Raw genomic sequence first — 25,192 nt, 5'->3', positions numbered from 1 at the left:
CGACCTCGTACTTACATGAACATTATATTCCGAAACGATTCGTGCACTTGCGAGTTTAAATATTAAAACACCCTCTTTTGGGATCAACAAGTTTTTGGCGCCGTTGCCGGGGAGTTGCTAGAAAGAAACGATCTTTCTACAAGGTAAGTAACATTCTTCTACTAGTTATTTTTTTTATTTTTTTTTATTTGCACAATTATCTTTAAAAATATATACATATATATATATCTATAAAAAAAAATTGAAAAAAAAAGAGTAAAAATAAAAAAAAAGAGAAAGTTATATATATATTGATTTATATTGTTATATATTATATTATATATATTATTTATATTATATAAATATATTTATATTGTTATATATTATATTATATATATATATCTTGGTAGTTGATGGCATTTAGTGCCTCCTACTTACTTATTAGTTGAGTGCATTAGTGCCTCCTAAATACTTGATAGTTGAGTGCAATTTTTGCCTCCTACATACTTGAGCAATTTATCTCTTCTAGTGATGGCATTAGTGCCTCCTAGCTTTTATTTTATTTTATTTATTTTTATTTATCTTAGTTGATGGCACTAGTGCCTCCTAAGTTTTTTATTATTATTATTATTATTATTATTGTTGGTTGATGGCATTAGTGCCTCCTAATTTTTATATAACTATTTACTATTTCTATTGTCATTTTATTTTATTTCTTCTTAATTATCGCATTTAGTTAGTTGTAATTTTATTGTTTAAGAAAATACTTGAAAAAAAAAACTAAAAAAAAACAAAGCTTGTTCTTTCAACATAAGCAATTTTTGCTTAAAGGAAATTTGGCAAAGTTCCCATCCACGCTTATTAATTAACCTCGGGGAGTTGTTATTAAGTTGTGAGTAAGTGGAATCAAATAGGCCTGGGAACAAGTTAAACAAAAAGAAAAAAAAAATCATAAAAATCATAACAAAAAAATTATTTATTTATATAAATATTGTAATCTCTTCTTGTTATAAGTATGCTCTGTGGTTGCGGTTCTAACTGATCTTCCACATCAGAAATTTGTTTTCTTGTGATTGTTTTTGTTACTTGGTGAAATTTGTGACATTGTATGCATCAGTGGCATCGTAATTCAAAAAATCGTTTGGTGAAAAAATTAGTGTCTGTACGTGAAATTGAAAGTGTTTTTGAAAGTTTAAGCATAATGGAACAAGAACCTAATGTTGTGCAAGAAAAAACTCTTCTTGAATACTTTTCACCTATTTCATCTAATGCTCCATCATGCATTGTTTTGCCCACTACTAATGCCACTCATTTTGAACTTAAACCATCAATCATTCAATTGTTACCATCATTTTATGGTTTAGAAAGAGAGGATCCATACATGCATGTAAAAGACTTTTTGGAAATTTGCTCAACCTTTCGTTTTCAAAAATTTTCAGATGAGTCGGTTAAACTTAGGTTGTTTCCTTTTTCCTTAAAAGATAGAGCCAAAGCTTGGTTAAACTCACTTCCAACTGGAACCATAACTACTTGGGATCAACTTTTTAATAAATTTCTTGCTAAATTTTTCCCCATGTCCAAAACTGATAGTTTAAGAAGAGAAATCTCCGAATTTTATCAAAAAGATAACGAAGAATTTTATGAATGCTGGGAAAGATTTAAAGGTTTATTATTAAAATGTCCCCACCATGGTTTTGAAAAATGGAGACTTGTGAAATATTTTTATGATGGTTTAACCCCTTCAAACCGACAAATGATTCAATCCATGCATACTGGAAAATTTTTAAAATTGCAAGGTCAAGAGGCTTGGGACGCTCTTGAAGAATTGTCTGTTAATTCACAACAATGGAATTATTCTGAGCCTAGGTCTAGAGCCAACCCTTCACCGAAAAGAGAAGGAAAATATGAAATAAAAGAAGAAAGTGATTTAAGAACATCATTTGATAAATTAGCAAGAAAAGTAGAAGCCTTAGTAATAAGTCAATCTATGAATTCTCATGTGCAACCTAAAAAAGATGTTTGTTCTTTATGTGCTAGTTCATGTCATAATGCTCAATCATGTCCTTCTTTTATTGAACCATTTTCTGAAGAGGCTAATGCTTTACATTCATATGGAAAACCTTCTTCTGATAGCCCATTTTCCAACACATACAATCCAAATTGGAGAAACCATCCTAATTTTTCATGGAGACAAAACCAACCACAAATGAATCAAGGAAACCAATTCCACCTGCCAAATCCAAATCATACCCAACCAAGTCAACCTTACCCTCCACAAAGAAAACCTTCCTTAGAAGACACCTTACAACAATTCATGCAATCCACCCAACAAATCTTACAAAATTAGTCTCAATCCATTGCCAAACTCGAGACACAATTGGGTCAACTTGCTAGTGCTGTAACCGAGAGAGAAAAAGGAAGATTTCCTAGCCAACCCATCCCAAATCCTAAAGGCTAATATGAAATAGGTGTTAGGAAAAATAATATTGCCTCAATGGAAATGGTAAGATAATGTTACAACTCTAGACAATATATTACAAATAAATATTGATTGATTAAAAGTGTTACAACTCTATGACAAAAGGTACATGTAAATATAGAGAAAGAGGTAGAAGATGATAGAAATAGAAAATACAACTCTAAGACAAAATATACAAATAAACTAGAAGTAGTATAATGAAAAGATATAGATGAGATTACAACTCTAAAACAAAAGATACATGTAAAAGAGTGAATAATAGAAGAAAAGAAAAGCAATATAATAAAAGAACAAGAATAAGAACAATGAACAAAGAACTCTCACTCACACAACCAAAGTGAAGAGTATTGGGGATCACCAACTTGAACAAGGTTTGAAACCTTTGTCCAAAAGCTTATTTCCCCCTAACTCAAGCACTAAGGGATCTCTCACAGATTTTGGAAATGCTTTCTGGAATAATCAAGCCTCAAGGTGTTTCTAGCCAAGTGCTCTAGTGGATAGAAATGGTGTGTCTTACAAGTGAGCATTAGGCTCCTATTTATAGAGTTTAGAGACACCCTTTGAATTTCAAATTCCACCAACCCCCATGGCTGTTACCAATGATAAATTGGGTGTTTTATGGAATTAAAATAGAGATTTGGGAGTTACTTGGCTGTTGGAAACGTTCAAAATTGGATAAAAACCGACTTAGTATGAATCTGTCAGCCACTAGCGCCGCGGCGCTAGTTTCAAGCGCCGCGGCCCTTGGTCAGTTTCAGCAACCAATTTTTTTGAGTTTTTTCCAAAACGTTCCAATTTATTCCCACTTGATTTTGTAACTTCCATACACAATATGGGAGTTAAAATCACATCTCTATCAGCCATTTCTCATATGGCTTTATGAAATCCAATCTCAAATGTGTAACATATAATATACACATTATTGGGTAATATTTGGGAGTTACAAATTTGTGATGAATTTGTAACACCAAATATGTTACATGTTTGGATTTTTCACATATATCCAAATAATGTAACTCTCTATTATATGTTACAATATGTGACACTCTATGTCACATTTATTTAATCTAAAACATTATATTATAAAATAATATAATATTACATTATATTATAAAATAATATAACAATAGGAGCCCCTAGTCATAAAGAAGAAGCTAAGTCTATTTCAACTCTTAGGTCCGGAAAACAAATTGTCAAACCCGATTACATACCTCAAGTTGAAAAAGACCAAAGCCAACCTCAAAGTTCCAACATAAATGACCTTTCAAAAGATGATGCTCAAATCCTTCCCTCCATCCCAAAAGCTCCTTTTCCACAAAGATTAATTCCACTCAAGAAAGGCAACCAATATAGTGACATCTTAGAAGTTTTCAAACAAGTAAGCATCAACATTCCGTTCTTAGATGCCATTAAACAAATTCCTGCCTATTCTAAATTCTTAAAAGACCTTTGCACTGTTAAAAGAAACACAAATGTTCCAAAAAAGGCGTTTTTAACTGAACAAGTTAGCTCCATAATTCAATATAAAAGCCTTGTGAAATATAAAGATCCCGGTTGTCCAACAATTTCATGCATCATTGGCGATCATTTCATTAACAAAGCTTTGCTTGATTTAGGAGCTAGTGTGAATTTACTGCCTTATTCTGTGTATAAGCAACTTGGTCTAGGAGAATTAAAACCAACTTCTATAACACTTCAATTAGCCGATCGTTCAGTGAAAATCCCTAGAGGTATTGTAGAAGATGTTTTAATTAAAGTGGATAAATTCTATTTTCCTGTGGACTTTATTGTTCTTGACACTCAACCTGTTGAAAATGCTCATGCTCAAATACCCATCATTCTAGGTAGACCATTTTTAGCTACATCTAATGCAATTATCAACTGTCGTAATGGTGTATTGAAATTATCTTTTGGAAACATGACTGTTGAATTAAATGTTTTTAATGTTGCTAAATCTGTTGAGTGTGAGGAAGTGCATGAAGTTAACATGATAGAGAATATGTGTGAAGATGATGGAAGTGACTTACTTGATTTTTGTGAAAAATACTTTGGTATGAACTTGCACATTGATGATTTTAATGATGATGTGAATTCTTTGTTAGAGTCTATACCCTTAAATGAAACCAAAGTTGAACCCTTTTCACCCTTAGATCATGTTCAATCAATTTCCGAGTCTCCAAAGTTAGACCTTAAACCTTTGCCAGAAGATCTAAAATATGCTTTTCTAGGAGAGTCTGAGACCTTGCCTGTTATCATAGCATCTGCTTTAGATAAAGAACAAGAAGATAAATTGTTAAATGTCCTTAGAAAACATAAGGAAGCCATAGGTTGGACCATTGGAGACATCAAAGGAATTAGCCCATCCATATGCATGCATAGAATCCATCTAGAAGAAAATGCTAAAACCTCTCGGGAATGTCAAAGAAGGTTAAATCCAAATATGAAAGAGGTCGTTAGGGAAGAAGTACTTAAACTGTTAGATGTAGGTATCATTTACCCTATTTCTGATAGTCAATGGGTTAGTCCAGTTCAAGTAGTGCCTAAAAAGTCTGGGATCACAGTTGTTGAAAATGAGAAAAATGAATTAATCCCTACTCGAGTACAAACGGGGTGGAGAGTGTGTATAGACTATAGAAAGCTAAATAATGTTACTAGAAAAGACCACTTTCCTTTACCCTTTATTGATCAAATGCTTGAACGTTTAGCTGGCCATGCATATTATTGTTTTCTTGATGGCTATTCGGGATATAACCAAATCCCCATTGCCCCTGAAGATCAAGAAAAGACTACCTTCACTTGCCCTTTTGGAACCTTTGCATATCGCCGCATGCCTTTTGGTCTTTGTAATGCTCCTGCAACTTTTCAAAGATGTATGATTGCAATATTTTCTGATATGGTTGAAAGAAATCTTGAAGTGTTTATGGATGATTTTTCTGTGTTTGGAAATTCTTTTGATGACTGTTTGCACCATCTTTCTCTTGTTTTAATCCGTTGCAAAGAAAAGAATTTGGTTCTTAATTGGGAAAAATGTCATTTTATGGTTAAAAAAGGAATTGTTTTAGGTCATGTAATTTCATCTGAGGGAATAGAAGTTGATAAAGCAAAAGTTGAGCTTATTTCAAAACTTCCCCCACCTAAACCAATAAAAGAAATTAGATCATTCTTAGGCCATGCCGGTTTTTATAGAAGATTCATAAAAGACTTTAGCAAAATTTCGCGCCCATTATGTCATTTGCTAGGAAAAGAAAATGCTTTTGTCTTTGATAATGATTGCCATGTTGCCTTTGAAAAATTGAAATCCCTTTTGACTAGTGCACCCATTATTCGCCCTCCTGATTGGAATATTCCTTTTGAAATAATGTGTGATGCTTCTGATTATGCTATTGGTGCTGTTCTAGGACAAAGAATTAACAAGTTACCTCATGTAATCTACTATGCTAGCAAAACTTTGAACGATGCTCAATTAAATTATTCTACAACCGAAAAAGAATTGCTTGCTGTTGTGTTTGCATTGGAGAAATTTAGGTCTTATTTGTTAGGATCTAAAATAATTGTCTATTCTGATCATGATGCATTGAAATATCTCTTGTCGAAAAAAGATGCTAAATCTCGCTTAATTCGTTGGATCTTGCTTTTACAAGAATTTGATTTAGAGATACGAGATGAAAAAGGTTCTGAAAATGTTGTTGCTGATCATTTATCTAGAATTGTTGTTGAGACTAATAATGAATCCACCACTATAACTGAAACTTTTCCTGATGAACAACTCATGCATATATCTTCTTTGCCTTGGTATGCTGACATTGTGAATTATTTGGTCACTGGTGAAATTCCTTCTCATTGGTCTAAGCATGACAAATCTAAATTTTATTCTGAAGTGAAAAATTTCATGTGGGATGATCCTTATCTGTTTAAATATTGCCCTGATCAAATAATAAGGAGATGCATTCCAAATTGTGATCAACTTAAAATCGTATCTTTTTGTCATGATCATGCATGTGGTGGACATTTTAGTGGTAAGAAAACTGCTTTGAAAATTTTACAATGTGGATTTTATTGGCCTACTATTTTTCATGACACTTATGTTTATTGCAAATCTTGCGAACGTTGTCAAATGTTAGGAAGTGTAACTAGAAGAAACATGATGCCTTTGAATCCTATCCTTATTGTTGAAATATTTGATGTTTGGGGCATTGATTTTATGGGTCCATTTCCTAACTCTTTTGGTAACTTGTACATTCTTGTTGGTGTTGATTATGTGTCTAAATGGGTTGAAGCTGTTGCATGCCACACAAATGACCATAAAGTTCTGCTTAAGTTTTTGAAAGAAAATATTTTCTCCCGTTTTGGCTCACCACGTGCTATCATTAGTGATAACGGTACCCACTTTTGTAATAGATCTTTTGAGCATTTAATGAAACAATATGGTATTACACATAAAGTCACTACACCTTATCACCCACAAACTAGTGGTCAAGTTGAAATATCAAATAGGGAAATTAAGCACATCTTAGAGAAAACTGTCAATCCAACTAGGAAAGATTGGTCCTTAAGACTCATTGATGCATTATGGGCATATAGAACTGCATACAAAACACCCATTGGAATGTCTCCCTATAGACTTGTATATGGAAAGGCATGCCACTTACCCGTTGAGCTAGAACATAGAGCCTATTAGGCAATTAAGCAATTGAATTTTTCCTTAGACAAAGCAGGTGAGAAAAGAAAGCTTCAATTAAATGAGTTAGAAGAGCTTAGGCATGATGCATATGACTATTCCAAAAAATATAAGGATCGAATGAAGATTTACCATGACAAAAACATTTTGCGGAAAGAATTCTCCCCCGGTCAAAAAGTCCTTTTATATAATTCTCGTTTGCATCTCTTCCTAGGGAAGTTACGCTCTAGGTGGGTAGGTCCATACATTGTTCGCACTGTTTTTCCACATGGAGCCATTGAAATTGAAAATCCTAATAATGGTAATGTATTCAAAGTGAATGGACAAAAATTGAAACCATTTTTAGAATTAAAAACTGCTAACGTGGATGAAATCCTTCTCGAGGATCCTATTTACCATGGTCCTTGATCGCTCTCATCAATTATTGGTAAATGTGTGTTTTATTTATGTTTTTAGGTTAACTTCTTGTTTTGATTTTTGTTTCTTTTTTTCGTGCACTCTTGACATGCTCTATGATGAGGTACGACCATTCTAAACTCTCCACTCTTTCACACTTCAATTTATATTTGTATTTTGATACATTGAGGACAATGCATAAATTAAGTTTGGGGGTAGTGAGTTTATATGGTTACTTCTTTCATATGTTTGAAAATGGTAGAATTTCTTTAAAAAAAACAAAAAACAAAAAACAAAAAAATAATTGAATGGTAGAGTATCTATTTTATATATTAATTATATATAAAAAAATGTTATCTTTCTAATATATATATATAGTTTTGTACTTTTTCTATCAAAAACTATTAAAAAAAAAAAATTAAAAAAAAAAAACCCTTTGGTGATATCCGTTTTCCCTATGATAATACCCTTGATTGAGTTTGATTTTAGTTTAAAAAATATATGAATCTTTATTAAGTTTTGTGTTTAATTCTTGGGTCAATTTTGCTTAAAAAAATGAAATTTTGAAAAAATTATTCATCATAATATGTGAAATAAATAGTTTATTACAACAATTTTTTCCAAAATTCACATAATAACTTGATAAATAGTTTTGGACTTCGAATATAAAATATATTTTCAAAGCAAGATTGACTATGGAATTAATTACATAAGGTTAATTTTGATTCATATTTTTTTTTTATATAAATTATTTTCAATGTGCAATCTTTGAGGACATTTTTAATATCACCAAATAAAAAAAAAAATATGTGTTTTTAATTTTTCTTTTGCTTGAGGACTAGCAAAACTTTATGTTTGGGGGTGTGATAACTCTACCAAAAAGAGTTATTTCACCACTTTTTATGTGTTAATTGTTGCTTAGTTCTTGAGTTCTTTATTGATTTATTAAGTTTTTTTAGTAATTTTGAATTTATTAGGTTTAGTTTAATTTTATAGATTTTTGTTAGTTATATTATTGTAAAATGTTATAGTTTAAATTATTTAAAATTAATATTGTTAAGTTAGGAGTAAAAAGATGTAATGTTGAGTTTAAATGTTAAATATAAATTAAGTTATAATTAATATTTTCAAAGAATTAATTTGATTTATTTTATAATTGAAAATATTTTATTATGATTTATTTTATATTTATTTTGTAGGGAAATTTTGATGCTTGAAAATAAAGAAGAGAAAATAAAAGAAAAGTGATAATTTTGTGAGAAAGACAAAGAGATTGTGGCATTTGAGCAAGGGCCCAAGCATCCCCTTCAAGCCCAGCTGCCTTGCCTCCTTCGGCCCAGTCCAGCAGGCCCAAGCTTGGGCCCGATTCCATCAAAGCCCAGCAGCAACTCACACCATCAGCCTTCAGCATTCCCTCTCAGCGCCAGCCGTACGGACAAGCTTCACACCAGCGTCCGTACGAAGTAGCTCCCCAACCCAGTGCCAGCAATCAATTACTCTTGAAGCACTCCCACGCCTGAGTGATGCATCTCCAAGCCAATCTTCATATGCCTCCAGCGCCACTTCAGGTGCAGCCCAACAGGCCCAGCACCAATTCACATTCAGCTAGTGCTCCAAGTGCCAGCCGTGGGCTTGCCTCTTCCACCAAGGCCCAATAGCAATACAAAGCTTCCCCAGGCCCAAATTCCACCATCAGCCATAAGCTATTTGGCCCAATTCAGCCATTCAACCAGCTGCCAAATAGCCACCAAAATGCCAAAAATCATGTTTTTCATTCCCAATATTTTTCACTCAAATATCAATTCACTCTTCCCTATTTTTCTTACCTAAATAAACATTCCTAATTCATTTTTTTTTTACCCAAGCTTTTCACTAATATTTTACCCAACCAAACATTTAATCTTTCCAATACTCTTACACTCACTCTATTTATCATACCACTTCCCAACACAATTAAATTAATCAATTTATTTATTTTAATTTGATTAATTTAATCTCCATATTTTGCCTATAAATAGAGTATTGTAAGACTATTTGGGGAGCTCTTCTTCTTCATTTTTTTTCAACCTCTTCTACACTCCATATTTCTCTTCTTTTCACTAGTTTCTCTCTACCATTTTCATCTTTTGAAGAGCATGTCAAGTATGTTATTTTGTAATTTTTATCTAGTTATGAGCTTCTAATCTTTTTCAAAGGTTATTAAGATGATGATGAAGCAAAATGTAACTAGATAGTATTTTTTTTTTGTATGTTGATTTCCCATTTGTACAACATTGTTTATGGATTTTTCTATCAAAGATATGCATTTTTCATCTACTATTGATTGTTAAAGCATATTACACTTAGTTCTTCATTATGCAAAAATATGATATTCTTTGATTAAATGTTTTTCATTAAATTGTTCACATCTAATTCTTAGAGTATAAGTATCATATTTTGCCTAAACATAGTCTCTTTGATTTTTTGTAGTTTCATTAGGTTGTAACACAACTAATGCTTAGAAATTATTTCTTATATAAGTGAAGAAATATCCTACATTTTTGAAAGAGTAACTTGTGCTTGAATAGAAAATATATTTTGAAAAAATATATAGTGTGATTTATTTCAACTATATTAAAACTTGGGAATCAATATACTTATAAATACTATTGAACTTGCATTTTGTGGATTCTAATATCTTAATAATCTTATTTTACTTATCTTATTTGAAAACCATTTTTTTTATTTAATCTTAAATCTTTTTATTACTTGTCTTTTATTTTTCTAAAACAAAATCTCATCAAATATTTGGAACTAGGTTAGAATATTATTGCTTTGTTTGAAATAGTTTCTTTTGATGTTAGTCAACTCCCATGGGTTCGACCTCGTACTTACATGAACATTATATTCCGAAACGATTCGTGCACTTGCGAGTTTAAAAATTAAAACACCCTCTTTTGGGATCAACAATCAACTGTGAAGCTGTGACTTATTAGTCAGGTTCGGCAATGGTACTGGGCACTGGTCACGTTGAGCTGACTCATTAGTCAGGACGGCCTTAGCATGTTAACGCAAGCCAACAAAGATTAGATCTAATCGACTATCAGCATTTAATGACTCAAAGAGCATTGATGCCAGGCCGACCCCGAGGGTCGATGAATGAAATAAGCGCTTGGAGGCTAGTGGCTTACCTAACAGCCACTCTCCCACTTGAAACAGTGACATGTCAGTCACTCAGTATGGTTTACCAGAACCTGTTGAAGGCTAGTGGCTTATCTAGCAGCCACTCTTCCATTTGAATTAGTGACTTGCTTGTCAGTCACTCGGTATGGTTTATCAGGACCTCATGTGATGTTCACTCAATTGTTTGAAAGCTTTACGCTCAGTGTGATTATAATGATAATCATTTGATAATGTTATTGAATAGTATTATGTTTTCTTGCTGGGCTTTGGCTCATGGGTGCTATGTGGTGTAGATAAAGGAAAAGAAAGGCTCACCTAGCCTTGAGTGGAGAGCTGATGTGGTGATGTGTACATATGCGGCCGCTTGACCACCACGGCCAAGGAGTTCTCAGAGGAACTAGGGGGTTTACCCTATTTTTGCCGCTTAGGTCGGCAGGATTGTAAATTTGAAACAGGTCGGCAGGATTGTAAATTTGAAACAGTAGTGACCATTTTGTACTGAGAACAACTTGTAAACGTTTTGTTTAGCTCTGCAGAGCAGTTTGTAATGAAAATATCCATTTCCTTTTTATTGGTTTTATACCTTAACCTGCTAATTACACTTAGAGCACGTTTTTGACCAAAGGACTCGGGTAGCGAGTCAAATTTCCGGTCCACCGTTCACCGTAACTGTTCTGGAGTAACCAGGGCGTTACAAACATCTCCTCCAAGCTCGTATTTCGAATGTCGTTTGAATATTTTGAGCTCACACTTCACAGCCTTCGTGTCTGTAGCTCGGGTTAAACCCAGGACGCCTAACACCACACGTGCCCATGTGAAACTGGAGTTGCTTACGTGGATAATGAGCAGATATCATTCCCTTGGTTATTTCTCCGTATATTTATTTGCCAGCTGTACCCAAACTGAATGAATGACTCGAGCTAAAATTAGGGTACAACACATTTACTATGCAATCAATGTCCATATATAGAGCACTCAACATGCTTCATCAATAACCATGCATGTCACGTACTAAGTGCAGTTTTCTTACCTCTGGTTCGAGAGTGAAATAATAAAAGAACGACATTTGAGAACGATCAGTCCTTAAGCCCCTTAGCGGTCACCTAATCATAACCAAATATAAAATCCCATCAATAAAATAAGTAATAAAAGACTCTCATACCAAGACCTAGCCTCCGGGATGTCGAATCCTACTAAATCGGGTAGTAGGAACGATCCTGAGGCCTAAGGTTTGAGTTCCCATGATTAAAACATCATTTTGGCCCAATCTGCCCTTAAACGTCGCGACCCCACACCACTGAGTCGCGGCCTCCTCCAAACAGAGGCGCCAGCTACAAATTGCCCACACCACGAACCGCAGCCCGCCTCCCAGGCGTCACGACCCCAACACCCTTCAACCTCTTCTCTCATCTTCACTAAGCCTGGGCCGCGACGCCCAAGAATAGAGCCGCGACCCTACCTGGAACTCAGCCAAAATCCTTCATTTTTCTCCTTTTAAAATCCTCCAAAAACCTATCCAAACATCAAAATCCCAAAATCAAAGTTCTCAAACATCCCAAATCAACACATAAAATCCAATTCAAAACTTAGAAACTCAAAAACTCAAAACTTAAAGCTTGGATTACCTCTGATTGAGTCGTTTCTCACTAAATCATCTGGTTAATAAGCTTCTAATCATCCCTAGAATCGCTATAACTTGATCCTCACTTGAATCCAAGTCCTAAAACTCAAGTTTCCTTCGAAAATGTGACGAATGGTAAAAAAGGATAATGGGAGAAAGAGAAAAAGAAAAAGAGAAAAAGTGTTTGAAGGTATTTTCCTTCTGACAGGTTACTTCAAGCTTAAGTAAATCCTAATGCTTGGGGTCCCAAAAACCCCACCTGGGGTAATATAGTCAAAATTCCCAGAATTTCCTTTTGATCTCACTAACTCCCAATATATCATCAAATAATCATTCTCATTACCCAATATCCCGCTAATAGACCCTGTTATGACAAAACCGCTAACTTGCATCTTAGGATCGTCTCATGCCGAATATCTCAAATATATCCACATAATATTATGGTCTCACCCATAAATCACAAACATTCACATAAATATACAATTATGCTTTTAATGGCCAAAATTATGAAAATGTCCTACTACTAAGAAGTGGGCCTACATGCATGCAATTATCATCATATAATAATATAACTCACATAGTCATGTATATAATCACATAATTGCATATTAAATCAATTATGACCCTCCTGGCCCCCTAATCCAGGCATTAAGCCACATTAGGGAATTTGAGTCGTTACAACAAGACAAGGTGAGATTCATCTTGACTACTCTTAAGATCACCTACATCCTAGAGTCCACCCTTGAACCTCTCCCGGGGCCATCCGACAAAGACACTCCCGAGGTGGTGGAGAAAAGAAGGAAGACAAAGGAGGAAAATCTTCTTTGTAGGGGTCATATCCTCAACACCCTATCTGATAGGCTTTATGACCTCTATACCGAGACCAAGTTGGCAAAGGAGGTTTGTGATGCACTTGAGAGAATTCACGGCGGAAGAGGAAGATACCAAAAAGTTTTTGATTTCTCAATACATTGATTTAAAAAAAAATTGGCGATAAACATATTCTTTCTCAAATTTATGAGCATCAAATAATTGTTAACAAATTGAAATTTTTTAAAAATTGAGCTTCCCGATGCCTTTCAAGTTGGTGCAATAGTGGCAAAATTACCACCAACTTAGAGGAGCTATATGAAAAGAATCCTTCATAAAAATGAGGATTATTCTTTGAAGGAAATCCAAAAATATATTTGAATTGAGGAGGAATTGATATGTAAAGATAAACTTGTGGAGAGGTCTAATGGAGAGGCCTCCAAAGCAAATGTGGTGTCACAACCAAAACATCCCAAAAATAAAGGGAAAGGCAAGAAGGGTAATGAGAGATCTTTGGGTCCAAAAACCAACCCAAACAAATTTAAGGGCGAGAAAAGTCATTGCTTTGTGTGTGGAAAAAATGGTCGCTATGCTAGAGAGTGCAGGCATAGAAAAGACCAACAAGGAACTAAGGTGAATGCAACTCAAGAGAAGAATATAGTTGCTACCCTTAACGAGGTGAATGCGGTCCAAGGCAAGGTGAAGAGGTGGTGGTATGACACATGTACCACTACTCATGTCACCTATGACAAATCATTGTTCAAGACCTTTGAAGAGTCAAATGGCAACCATGAGATTCAAATGGGCAATGAGGGAAAATCCAAGGTACTTGGCAAAGGTACCATTGAAGTGTTTTTCACATCCGGCAAGAAAGTCACATTAGTGAATGTGCTTTATGATCTTGAAATGAGTAGAAATTTGGTAAATGGAGATTTGCTTGGCAAGCCCGGTATTAAGGCTGGTTTTGAGTCTGTTAAACTTATTCTCACAAGTCCAATGTATTTTTGGGAAATGGGTACTCTTGTGAGTGTATGGTTAAGTTGTGCACCAATGATGTAACTTTCAATGTTATCAATAAAGATGCTAATTCTGCTTATATTGTTGAGTATGATTCTTTATATTTATGGCATCTTAGACTATCTCATATAGGTTTTTCAACCATGAAAAGAGTAGTAAAATGTGGTATGATTGCATGCAACATTAAAAACTATGGAAAATGTGAAACATGTGTTAAAGAAAAAATGATAAAGAAACAATTTTCTAGTATAGAAAGATCATCTAATTTACTTTATTTAATCCATAGTGATCTTTGTGAATTAAATGGTGTTTTAACTAGAGGTGGTAAAATGTATTTTCTTACTTTTATAGATGATTTTAGTAGATATACCTATGTGTTTCTTTTAAAGCATAAAGATGAGACTTTTGATGCTTTTAAAGTTTATAAATTAGAAGTTAAAAATTAACTAAATAAAAAGATTAAGGTGCTAAGAAGTGATAAAGGAGGTGAGTACTTCTCTAATGAATTCAATGCATTTTGTGAAGAAAATGACATAATTCATTAGTGCACCACGCCTCATACACCACAACACAATGGTGTTGCCGAAAGGAAAAATATGACTTATCTAGTGATGATAAATTCTATGTTGGCGTTTTCTAAGTTGAACTTCAACTTATGGGGTGAAGCGTTATTAACGGCTTGTCACATTCTTAATCGAATACCGATGAAGAAAAATGAGATATTTCCAAATGAGTTATTGAAATGAAGCAAATCAGATATAGGGTACTTCAAAGTGTGGGGGTGTCTTGCATATTGCAAGAAAAATGAACCCAATAGAACAAAGTTAGGTTCAAGAGCCATAAAGTGTGCTTTTGTTGGTTGTGCCAATAATAGTAAAGCTTATAGGCTATTAGACCTAGAGTCTAATGTTGTGATAGAATCTAGGGAAGTTGAATTCTTTGAGAACATGTTATGTGAAAACAATTCTCAAGCTTGAAACTCTCTAAAGGAGAATTTGTTATATTAAAACAATTCTCAAGCATCTACTTCCAAGAATAATTATCAAAGGAATGTAGAGCAACCCATTGAACTTAGAAGAAGTCAAAGGGTTAGAAAAGAGAAAAGTCTAGGATTTGATGAGATAGATTCTCAACAAATTTCATTCCACATGATAGAAGGAAATAGAGAAGTCATTGGGAAAATTCCAATTGTACTTCTCGTTGAGGATGATCCTAAGGCTTATAGAGAAGTCATGCAATCTAGAGATAGTGCATTTTGGAAAGAAGTCATCAATGATGAGATGGATTTCATTCTTTCCAATAACACTTGGGAATCGGTAGACCTCCCACCAAGGTCTAAGCCAATTGGGTGTAAGTGGGTATTTAGGAGAAAATACCACACTGACGACACTATCCAAACCTTTAAAGCTATATTAGTAGCAAAATGGTTTAGACAAAATGAGGGTATTGATTATTTCGATACCTATGCGTCTGTTACAAGAACAACTTCTATAAGAATTTTGTTCGCTTTGACTTCTATGCACAACTTATATGTTCATCAATTGGATGCCAAGACGACGTTTCTTAATGGTGACTTCAATAAGGGGGTCTATATGGAAAAACCCAAAGGGTTAGTCCTACCAAAGTATGAACATAAAGTATGTAGACTTGTAAAATCCTTATAAGGATTGAAACAAGCTCCAAAGCAATGGCATGAGAAATTCAATCAAGTCATCATGTCGAATGAGTTTAGACATAATAATGGAGATAAGTGTTTGTACTTCAAAACTTGTAAGGGATATGTGATCACTTTTTGTCTATATGTGGATGACATGCTTATCTTAAGTGATAACATGAAAGGGATAGTAGAAACGAAGAGGTTTTTATCATCAACCATCAAGATGAAATATCTTGGAGAAGTTGATACCATACTTGGTATCAAAGTGAAGGAAAATGGTGGGGGTTTTGCATTGGGGCAAGCCCACTATATTGAGAGTGTATTGAAAATTTTTAACCATCTCAAGGTTAAAGATGCCAATACTCCATTAATCCATAATGTAAAACTAGAGAAGAATGACAGAAGAGCGGTGGCTCAATTGGAGTATGCAAGTGCTATAGGGAGTCTTATGTATGCCGCTCAATTTACTAGACTTGATATAGCTTTTGCGGTAAATAAACTTAGTAGGTTTACAAGTAATCCAAGTGTGGATCACTCGAAGTGTAGCACCTACATTAATTTGATATAATATAGCCTATAATCACATGATTGCATTGCATTACATATCATACAATATGTATAATTTGAGCATATGCATATTCTTATAAGTGTTTTCATATATAAGTATAAAAGTTGTGTATATGATGTCTATATGTATGTTCAATATTATTAACCTTTTGGCATTTGAGTTGTCTTTTATGGGTATTTGATGTGCTCAAGATATAAGAAATGATAAAAAATATGGACAAGGCATGAAATCAAGATTGAGTATTAGTGGATTTACCAAATATAATTGAGGTATGATTAAGGTCTCATTGATGAAGTAAAAAATGGTTTTAGAACCATTAGATCAAGTCTTGATGGGAGATATACATAATCAGTGGTGTTGATGCAAAGTCAAAACGAGCTTAGCATAAGTGCGCTACGCTCAATTAGGTAAGCATAACTATTGGGTATGAACTCTTATGGACCTGAGGTTTGGTGTGAGTGTTTCAGACAAATAGATAATAGGCCTAGCAGATGATTAAGTCGAAATTATTAAAGTGATAAGGTTTTCATAAGTCAAAAAGTGAAATGATAAGGTGGAAGGTGTCAAATTTTAATACAATAAGGTCAAATCATTGAAAATAAAGGATTGTCATCAACCTTATCACTTTCCACGACCAAAGACTCTAAAAAATAGAGAGAAAATAAAACCAAAAACATTTCTTGGCTAGCTTGAAGATATTCTAAGGAGATCCAAGTTAAATCAAAGCCAAAGAAGTGGATTAAGCTTAGTTTTGGCCTTTTTATGGTAAGTTCTTGAACTTGGAAGTTAAACCAGATTTTTGAATTTTGCTGAGAGCTTATCTATGGTGTTTTATTTTTGTAAGATATTTCTTGGTGTTTTCCAAGTGGTTTGAGGTTTAGAAAAGCTAGAATAGATTGTTTTCGCCAAAAAGTTGCTCGGTAAGTGAAATTTTGTGTTTTATGAGGTTTTTGTGGTTCTTGGAGTACAAACTAATTTTTGGTTATTTGATTGGGTTTATAAGAGGGTAGATATGTTTATAAATGTTTGAATAGATATGGAGACTCATTTAATTTGGGTGATGATCTTGGAAATTAGAATTTTATCAAAATCGGTATATGATAACTTTGTGATGAATTATGTTGGTATTTGGGATATGTGGTTATGACAGGTTATTTGATGTTGATTACTGATTGATTTTGATATTTGGGAACAGCTAAAATTAAGGGGAAGCTCTGTCAAAATTTATCCAAGTGTCTAAGATAAATCTAACGCTCGATCTAAGTGGTTTAAGGCAATTCAGGCATGATTTGGATGTGATGTTTTATTGATACTTTTAAATGATAGTTCAATGTCTTACTCCCATCATTATGATGTGAAATTCATGACAATGTCAGGATAAGCACATCAACACCTAAGACCCTACTTGTTACACGGTGAAATATATTTTGGACAGAAGGTAAGTAAAGTACTCAACTACAACACAAGAATTACATGTTATGTGAAAGTATGCATTATATGAATATGTTGTGAGTAAGTGGTATTAACATACATTGAAACCTCATCATAAATTTGTATGCATGGCATAATAGTGATATGGTGAATTATTGTATGATATAAGACCATGCATGATATTATGATGATTAATTATGCGATGCCTTGGCAAGTTTTATGCAACATAAAAGTAAGTTGTACTAAGAAGTTTAAGTTCAGTACCACTGTTTTGAAAAGGCAAATGAGAATGTAAGTAAGTGTAAACGGAGGCCTACAGTTAGGCTCATAGTGGCAGCCCAATAATTTGGGCTAGGTTTTAGTGAATCAATCATATTGTTTGCCATGTTCCCATTTTTATTTCTCCTCCATATGAGTCATGATTATATGTATTGACACCACAGTGTGTGGTCGACTTAACTCTAGAGCTCGACGGGGCAAATATGGAATAAGGTTTTTAATGCACTCTACTGTGGTGATGGATAGCCAGAGGAGAACCCATGGGATTTTATATTATATGTGTAACAAGTCCTGCAGGAATTGGCCTAATCAAACAGTGTGCACAATATTAAGGGGCCCAAAATTTAAAAAGAAGTTGTGTATGTCCATTGACATTGCGTAATCATTAGCATTGCATGCATTGCTTTTCTTACTGAGCTTTAGGCTCACATTTGTCTTGTGTTGCATGTAGAGAAAGAAATGAGTGAATGACAAATGAGAACTGAAGCATGGTCCTAACCCTGATTTGTACATATGAACTTATTGACCTTTTGTGGGTTATTTCTATTTATCAGTGTGTATGTTTGTAAGAAAGTGTGAAGTTATGTTTTGAAAATAAATTGGGTTATTTAATACTTATGTATAATATGTTTGAGACACACTTTATGTTTAATGTGAAATAAGTTTTCTTTTAAAAAAAATCCAAACTTCCGCTGAAAGTAATTATGATATAGTTTTAAAATGTAACACCTCATATATGGTTTTAACTAAAATAAGTGAGGAAGGCTATTGGAAGAGTCCTAGGTTATCTTAAGAAAACCAAAGGACTAAGCCTTCACTACTCCAAATTTCCTTCAATCTTAGAAGAGTATACGGATGCAAGTTGGATATCCAATCTAGGGGAAAACTTGTCCACCATTGGTTGGGTATTTACACTTGGTGGGGGTGCAATTTCTTGGGGTTCCAAGAAACAAACTTATATATCTCATTCTACTATGGAAGTAGAGTTCATAGCTCTACCTGCTACCGGCAAAGAGGTCGAATGGTTAAGGGATCTTTTGATGGTGATACCCCTATTCAAAGAGAATGTATCCACTATATCGATACAATGTGATAGCCAAGCAACATTGGCTAGAGTATACAACAGAGTATATAATGGAAAGTCTAGACACATTAGTCTACGACACAGATGTGTGAGAGAATTGATTCAAAGATGAGTCATCTCAATATCCTATGTGAGAACAAGTGAAAACTTGGTGGATCCTTTTACTAAGCCACTAACAAGAGATTTAGTGGCTACCTCATCTCAAGGGATGAGACTTAAACTTCCTAAATAGATTCATGATTGATGGTAACCTATCTTAATACTAGTTACTCAACTAGTGTTAGGTTCAATAGGTAATAACAAGTCAATCAAGTGAATATTAGTTGTACTCAAAATAGTCTCATCTGAGATATGAGTACTTGTGAGTTACCTATTTGAGGGTTAAAACCAAGAGGATTTTTAATAGAACCCAGTCTTGAGAAGACAAGTATTCTATGGTAATAAAAAAAATGTAAGAGTTCTACCTATATGGACCTAGGGGTGGTGCCGCCTCTCGTGAGAATTGTGAGTATTCTCAAGAACATCCATGAATGGAAAGTGCACATGGAAATTAACAGTGCAAAGCGAGACAAAGAGGTCTCAAGTAAACATAGCAAAGGTGTGTATGTTATCACCGGTTTGTTATTATAGAAAGTTGGTTCAATGCCTAGTGCAACCAAATTTTCAACTAACCTTGTGATAATTACACTATAGTAAAGTTCAAGTCGAAGAACACTTTACTTTATGCACCAATCCAATGGCTTCTGTATGTGAGAGTTATTATTTAATCAAGTGGGGGAAATTTTTAAATATAATGTTGATTGATTAAATAAATGTTACAATAGTGAACTATTTAATCTAGTGGGGGATTGCTATATTATTTTATAATATGATATTTAGATTAAATAATGTGACAATGAGTGTCACATATTGTGACATATAAAAGAGAGTTACAATATGTGGATATATGTGAATATTCAAATATGTAACATTTTTGGAGTTACAAATTCAGTTACAAGTTTGTAACCCCCAAATATTACCCAATAATGTGTAGATTTGATGTTACACATTTTGATTTGAATTTGTCAAAGCCATAAGTGATATGGTTGTTGGGGACATGATTTTAATTCCCATAATATGTTTGGAGGTTACAAAGTCATGTGGGAAGAGTATAGAACTGTATGGAAAATTGTACAAAATAAGTGTTCCTGATCGCGACCTAGGGAACAGAGGCTCACGGCCGCAGCCAGTGAGGCTGACAGCCAAAACCATTTTTCCTTTTCCACTTTGAACGGTTCTAACAACTCATGTAACTCTCAAAACTCTTTTTTAATTCCATAAATATCCAATTAAACATTGGTAACAACCATGGGGGTTGGTGGAATTTGAAATTCAAATGGTGTCTCAAAACTCTATAAATAACAGCTTATTTCTCACTTGAAAGACACACCAATTTCCATCCACTAGAGCACTTGACTAGAAATTCACCATAAAAACTTGATTATTCTAGAGAGCTATTTCTAATTGTGAGAGTTCCCTTAGTGCTTGAGATAGGGGAAATAAACTTTTTTGACAAAGGTTGTAAGCCTTGTTCAAATTGGTGATCCTCAATACTCTTCACTTTGCTTGTGTGAGTAAGAGTATTTGTTTATTGTTCTTGCTCTTCCCTTTTTCTACTATTGCTTTTCATCTCCTTCTCTTATTTCCTATTTACACTTTTGCTTGTATCTTTTGTTTATAGAGTTGTAGTTTCCTCTTCATCTTTCATCTACTAATACTAATTTATTTGTATTTATTATCTAGAGTTGTATTTTTATTATTCTCTTTATCTACTATTTCTACAATTACATGTATTTTTTTAAATAGAGTTGTAATTTATTTAATCAATCACTTTGTCTATTGTATTCTTTTGCTTAGAGTTGTAAGAGTCTTACATTTTCCATTGAGGCAATATATATATATATATATATATATCTCTAATACAATCAACAAAACATGAATAACAACTCATATTCATATTGTGATTATCCATGTTAGCAATCTTGGCTAGGAATTACTTGTTCAAGCTAAAGAGTATGTGATTTTATGTTTTTCGTATATTTTCCTTTTGAAGTTCTTTTGTCCCTTTGGTACTAGTTCTCAATCTATTATTTTCATCACCAAATTACCAAATCTTGTGCTTTCTGGATAAATGGGGTATAAGCCATAGGCAAACCTAGATGGAGACTAACCCGTTTGTATTTTTTTTTTTTTTTAAATTACAAGTAATTATTTTGATTGTTTAGTTCTTCACTTGTATATTTATATCAATTTGCCCCCTACATATATATTTTTACCTTCTTTTACCCTTCAATTTATATATTTTATGCAGTTATTTAACTTTTGTCCCTGATAAAAAAAATCCTAGGCCCGCCAATAGGTATGACTTAGCAACTTCACCAGCGAACAACTTATAAGATAATGCATGTATTAATTTTCTATGAGCAAATTATGTAAAGACCTCAGCACAATTTAAGAATATTGCCACCAAGGTTATTAAGATTATTAATAATAATCTTGATGGCAATATTCTTTGTGCACTACCTCCAAACTTGAATGATTGTAAACTTTATTCTTGTGCATTTGAACAATTATTGTTTATTGCTTTCCTTTTTGTTCTTATTTTTCATTGTCCTTTTTGGACTAGTTCATAATTTGGGCTATGCTTGTGTTTCAGAAATCTTGGTGGCAATAGCTTTAGTGAAAGCATCCTTTATTCTATTTCACTTGCTATTTCTTTTCAGTATACCACATCAAATGTTTGTCAAGTTGATGTTGACAACATGTACAAGAGGTAGAGGAAATATGATGAAGTGGTATGGTGTAGCAGTTTATTTAGGTCTTGGTTGACAAATCTTTTAGAATCACTTTTGCTCTTTCAAAATAAATAAATAAATAAAAGTACTTTGGACTTTTAAAAGTTAAAAGCTATTTTGAGTATTGGGTGGATTCACCTATATTTTGGCTTTTTTACTTTTAAAAAGTTTATTATCAAGAAGCCACATTTTGTTACTTTTTGAGGAAGACTTTTTGTAAAGCTAAAGGCCCAAAATAAAAGCTTAGTCAACCAAACCCTTAATTTTCTGTCAAGAGTTGTTGTTGTTAACAACTCAACTATTGGATGAACTGCAATGTCCAATTCCAGCATGTAATGTGCCAAGTACTTCTTAGCTTGATATTAAGAAAATGATGAAAGACTCGAAGAGGGGCTGGAGCAGTTAGTTCAATAGGAGAATTGAGAATTTAATTTGTGGGTTGAGGTGTACAAGTAATATAACCCTTAATTAGATTTGGATCGAATAGGGCTACTCATATTGTAATAAGATAAAATGTAATGGATTTTTTAAAAAAAATAATGAAGGTTGCAGGTGTAGGATTTTTGAAGAGAATGAGATTTTTTTCCAGAGGAATGAGATTGTAAAATGTTTGTTGTTTTATCTTTTTAAAGTCACAAATATATATATAAATTAGTTTATGATAAGAAAATACAAAGCTCATTTCAAAAGTTTTGTAGAATTTTTTAATATTGATCATTATAAATGAATGTATTGAAGATTTAGTAATTATTGTGATTGAAAGAGTTGACCAAATCATGTCAATTTATCAATAATATCATTCATTTAGTAGAGAATATCTGTTAGGAGTTAAGTATTTGATTTCTTTACTTAAATCACACACGTGTAACACAATAAATGGGCCCTTGTATTGTTCTAATGATTATACAAAAGGAATAAAACATATTTATAAGATGGTGCCTGAGACATCCCCATGGTTTTGAAAGAAAAAAATATTGGTTACCCAAAACTTTGAAAGTCACCCAAACCAAATCTAAACACTCAAATACTCAAACCACCAATCTTTATTTTCTTTTCTTACATCTCAGTAGCAAAATCACTAGAAAGTACTACATAAAATACATACTTGTTGTTGTCTTGTTACTTGTATTCATCAATCCCTTAATCCCTATTACACTCGTTGCTCAACTCCACAACCACTGCCTGAAGTCGAACCACCATTGCATTCATCAGATTGAACCACCACCACGCACACCAGCTTCAATCACCATTGTCATTTCTGGCTACTATTGTTCTATTAAGGTTTGTCTCTCTTGAATATTTGGTTGTTATTTTATTTATATATATAAGGGAACCCTATATGCATAATGGGTTGGGCTAGCCGAATACTGTTTGAATTAGTATTTTAGTGTGGGTCTTCTAAAGTATTTTAAATTTATTATTTTGTCTTATTGGATTAGTATTAATATTTTGGTCTTTTATATTGTGTTGGGTTTGGGTTGAGGAAATACCTAAAAAAAAGGAAAGAAAAATGAAATGAGTGAAAAAAATTCACTCATGTGATCATACAGTCTAAAGGTGCTTTTAATACTAGTATCATCCTCAATGAACCAAACTACGATTTTTGGTCACAATTGATGGAAATGCATATAGCTGAACGAGAGAAACTCTCATACATCCGGGGAAAATCAAAACCACCAGCAGAGACAGATGAAAGTTATGAATAATGGTATGCAGAAAATCGAAAAGTTAAAAGATGGCTTCCAATGTACATGTCTCGTGAAATTAGGAAATATTATATTCGTATAGCCACTACTCATGAAATATCGAGTGCTCTTTCTAAGGCCTCCTATGATGAGTGTCGAGATGCAAGATTTTTCTTTGAACCAACGAGTTTTTACAGAAAGGAAAAATGGAAACTATTCCCTGTATATTACGAAGAATTAATAGAGATATTCTAAGAATTAGATCATCGTGACCAGATCATCATGAAAGATCCAGAAGATGTTGAAGCTTATAGGAAATCCATTGAACGAATTTGTGTCCACATATTTCTTAATGGATTAGATAAAGTTTTTTATTCAATTCGGAGAGAAATACTTCACCTAGAACAAAAACCAAGCTGGGAAGAATGTTATTCCATTGTACGTTGCGAAGCCATATGTTCCACTGCATTCAATGAAGAAGTTGACAAACTAGAATCATTTGCCTTAGCTACTCGCCAATGCTCCACCATAAGAATTAGATCATCGTGACCAGATCATCATGAAAGATCCAGAAGATGTTGAAGCTTATAGGAAATCCATTGAACGAATTTGTGTCCACATATTTCTTAATGGATTAGATAAAGTTTTTGATTCAATTCGGAGAGAAATACTTCACCTAGAACAAAAACCAAGCTTGGAAGAATGTTATTCCATTGTACGTTGCGAAGCCATATGTTCCACTGCATTCAATGAAGAAGTTGACAAACCAGAATCATTTGCCTTAGCTACTCGCCAATGCTCCACCATAACAGCACATGACAAGCCAAATACTAGAAATCAAAAGAACTCTAATAATCCAAACAAATAAGCCTATAAGTGTACTCATTACAATAAGACAAGCAATTCCAAGAGTCATTGCTTTGAACTGATAGGATATCTTGATTGGTGGGATCCAACCAAACATCAGAATTTCAAAAGACCATCTACAACAAAAATTGCTCAAACAAAAGTAGACCAGGACATAACCTCACCATCTGCACTAGTCACCACTACAGACACTCCTGGTAAGGCCTTTAAAATTTATGCACCAGTTTCAAATAATGCATGGATAATTGACTCTGGTGCTACTGATCATATGACATTTGATGGTAGACAAATTTCCACACTTAAATCACCACCACAATATTGTGTATCCATTGCCAATGGCGAAACTATACTTGTATATGGGGAAGTATCTATCACACTTACTAATAATCCACAGTTAGATTCAATTTTGGTTGCTCCATCATTAAATTATAATTTATTATCTATTTCATAAATAACCACTGCTTTATTTGGTGTTGTAATTTTGTGCCATGACTTTTGTGTGTTCGAGGATATTCAGACAAAACAGACGATTGGTTGTGGTATTAAACGTGGGAACCTATACTATCTAGACTTAGGAACGATTGATCCTACAAAATTACATCAAGCTCTTGCAATTAATGATCCCAAGAAGGAAAAATGAATGAC

The 25,192-nt window shown here is 33.5% G+C and overlaps 1 non-coding gene across 1 annotated transcript; it reads right to left on the bottom strand.

Annotated features, from left to right (window-relative positions):
* Positions 1-1,567: 1,567 nt before the first annotated feature.
* LOC133820654 (small nucleolar RNA R71) lies at positions 1,568-1,674 on the bottom strand. The gene has a single exon (XR_009887057.1). It is a non-coding gene; the product is annotated as a small nucleolar RNA R71 (small nucleolar RNA).
* Between the last annotated feature and the right edge of the window lie 23,518 nt (positions 1,675-25,192).

Source organism: Humulus lupulus, chromosome 2, assembly GCF_963169125.1.
Source record: "Humulus lupulus chromosome 2, drHumLupu1.1, whole genome shotgun sequence".
In the NCBI taxonomy this organism is placed as follows: Eukaryota; Viridiplantae; Streptophyta; class Magnoliopsida; order Rosales; family Cannabaceae; genus Humulus; species Humulus lupulus.
This window is presented reverse-complemented; position numbering and strand designations above follow the sequence as displayed.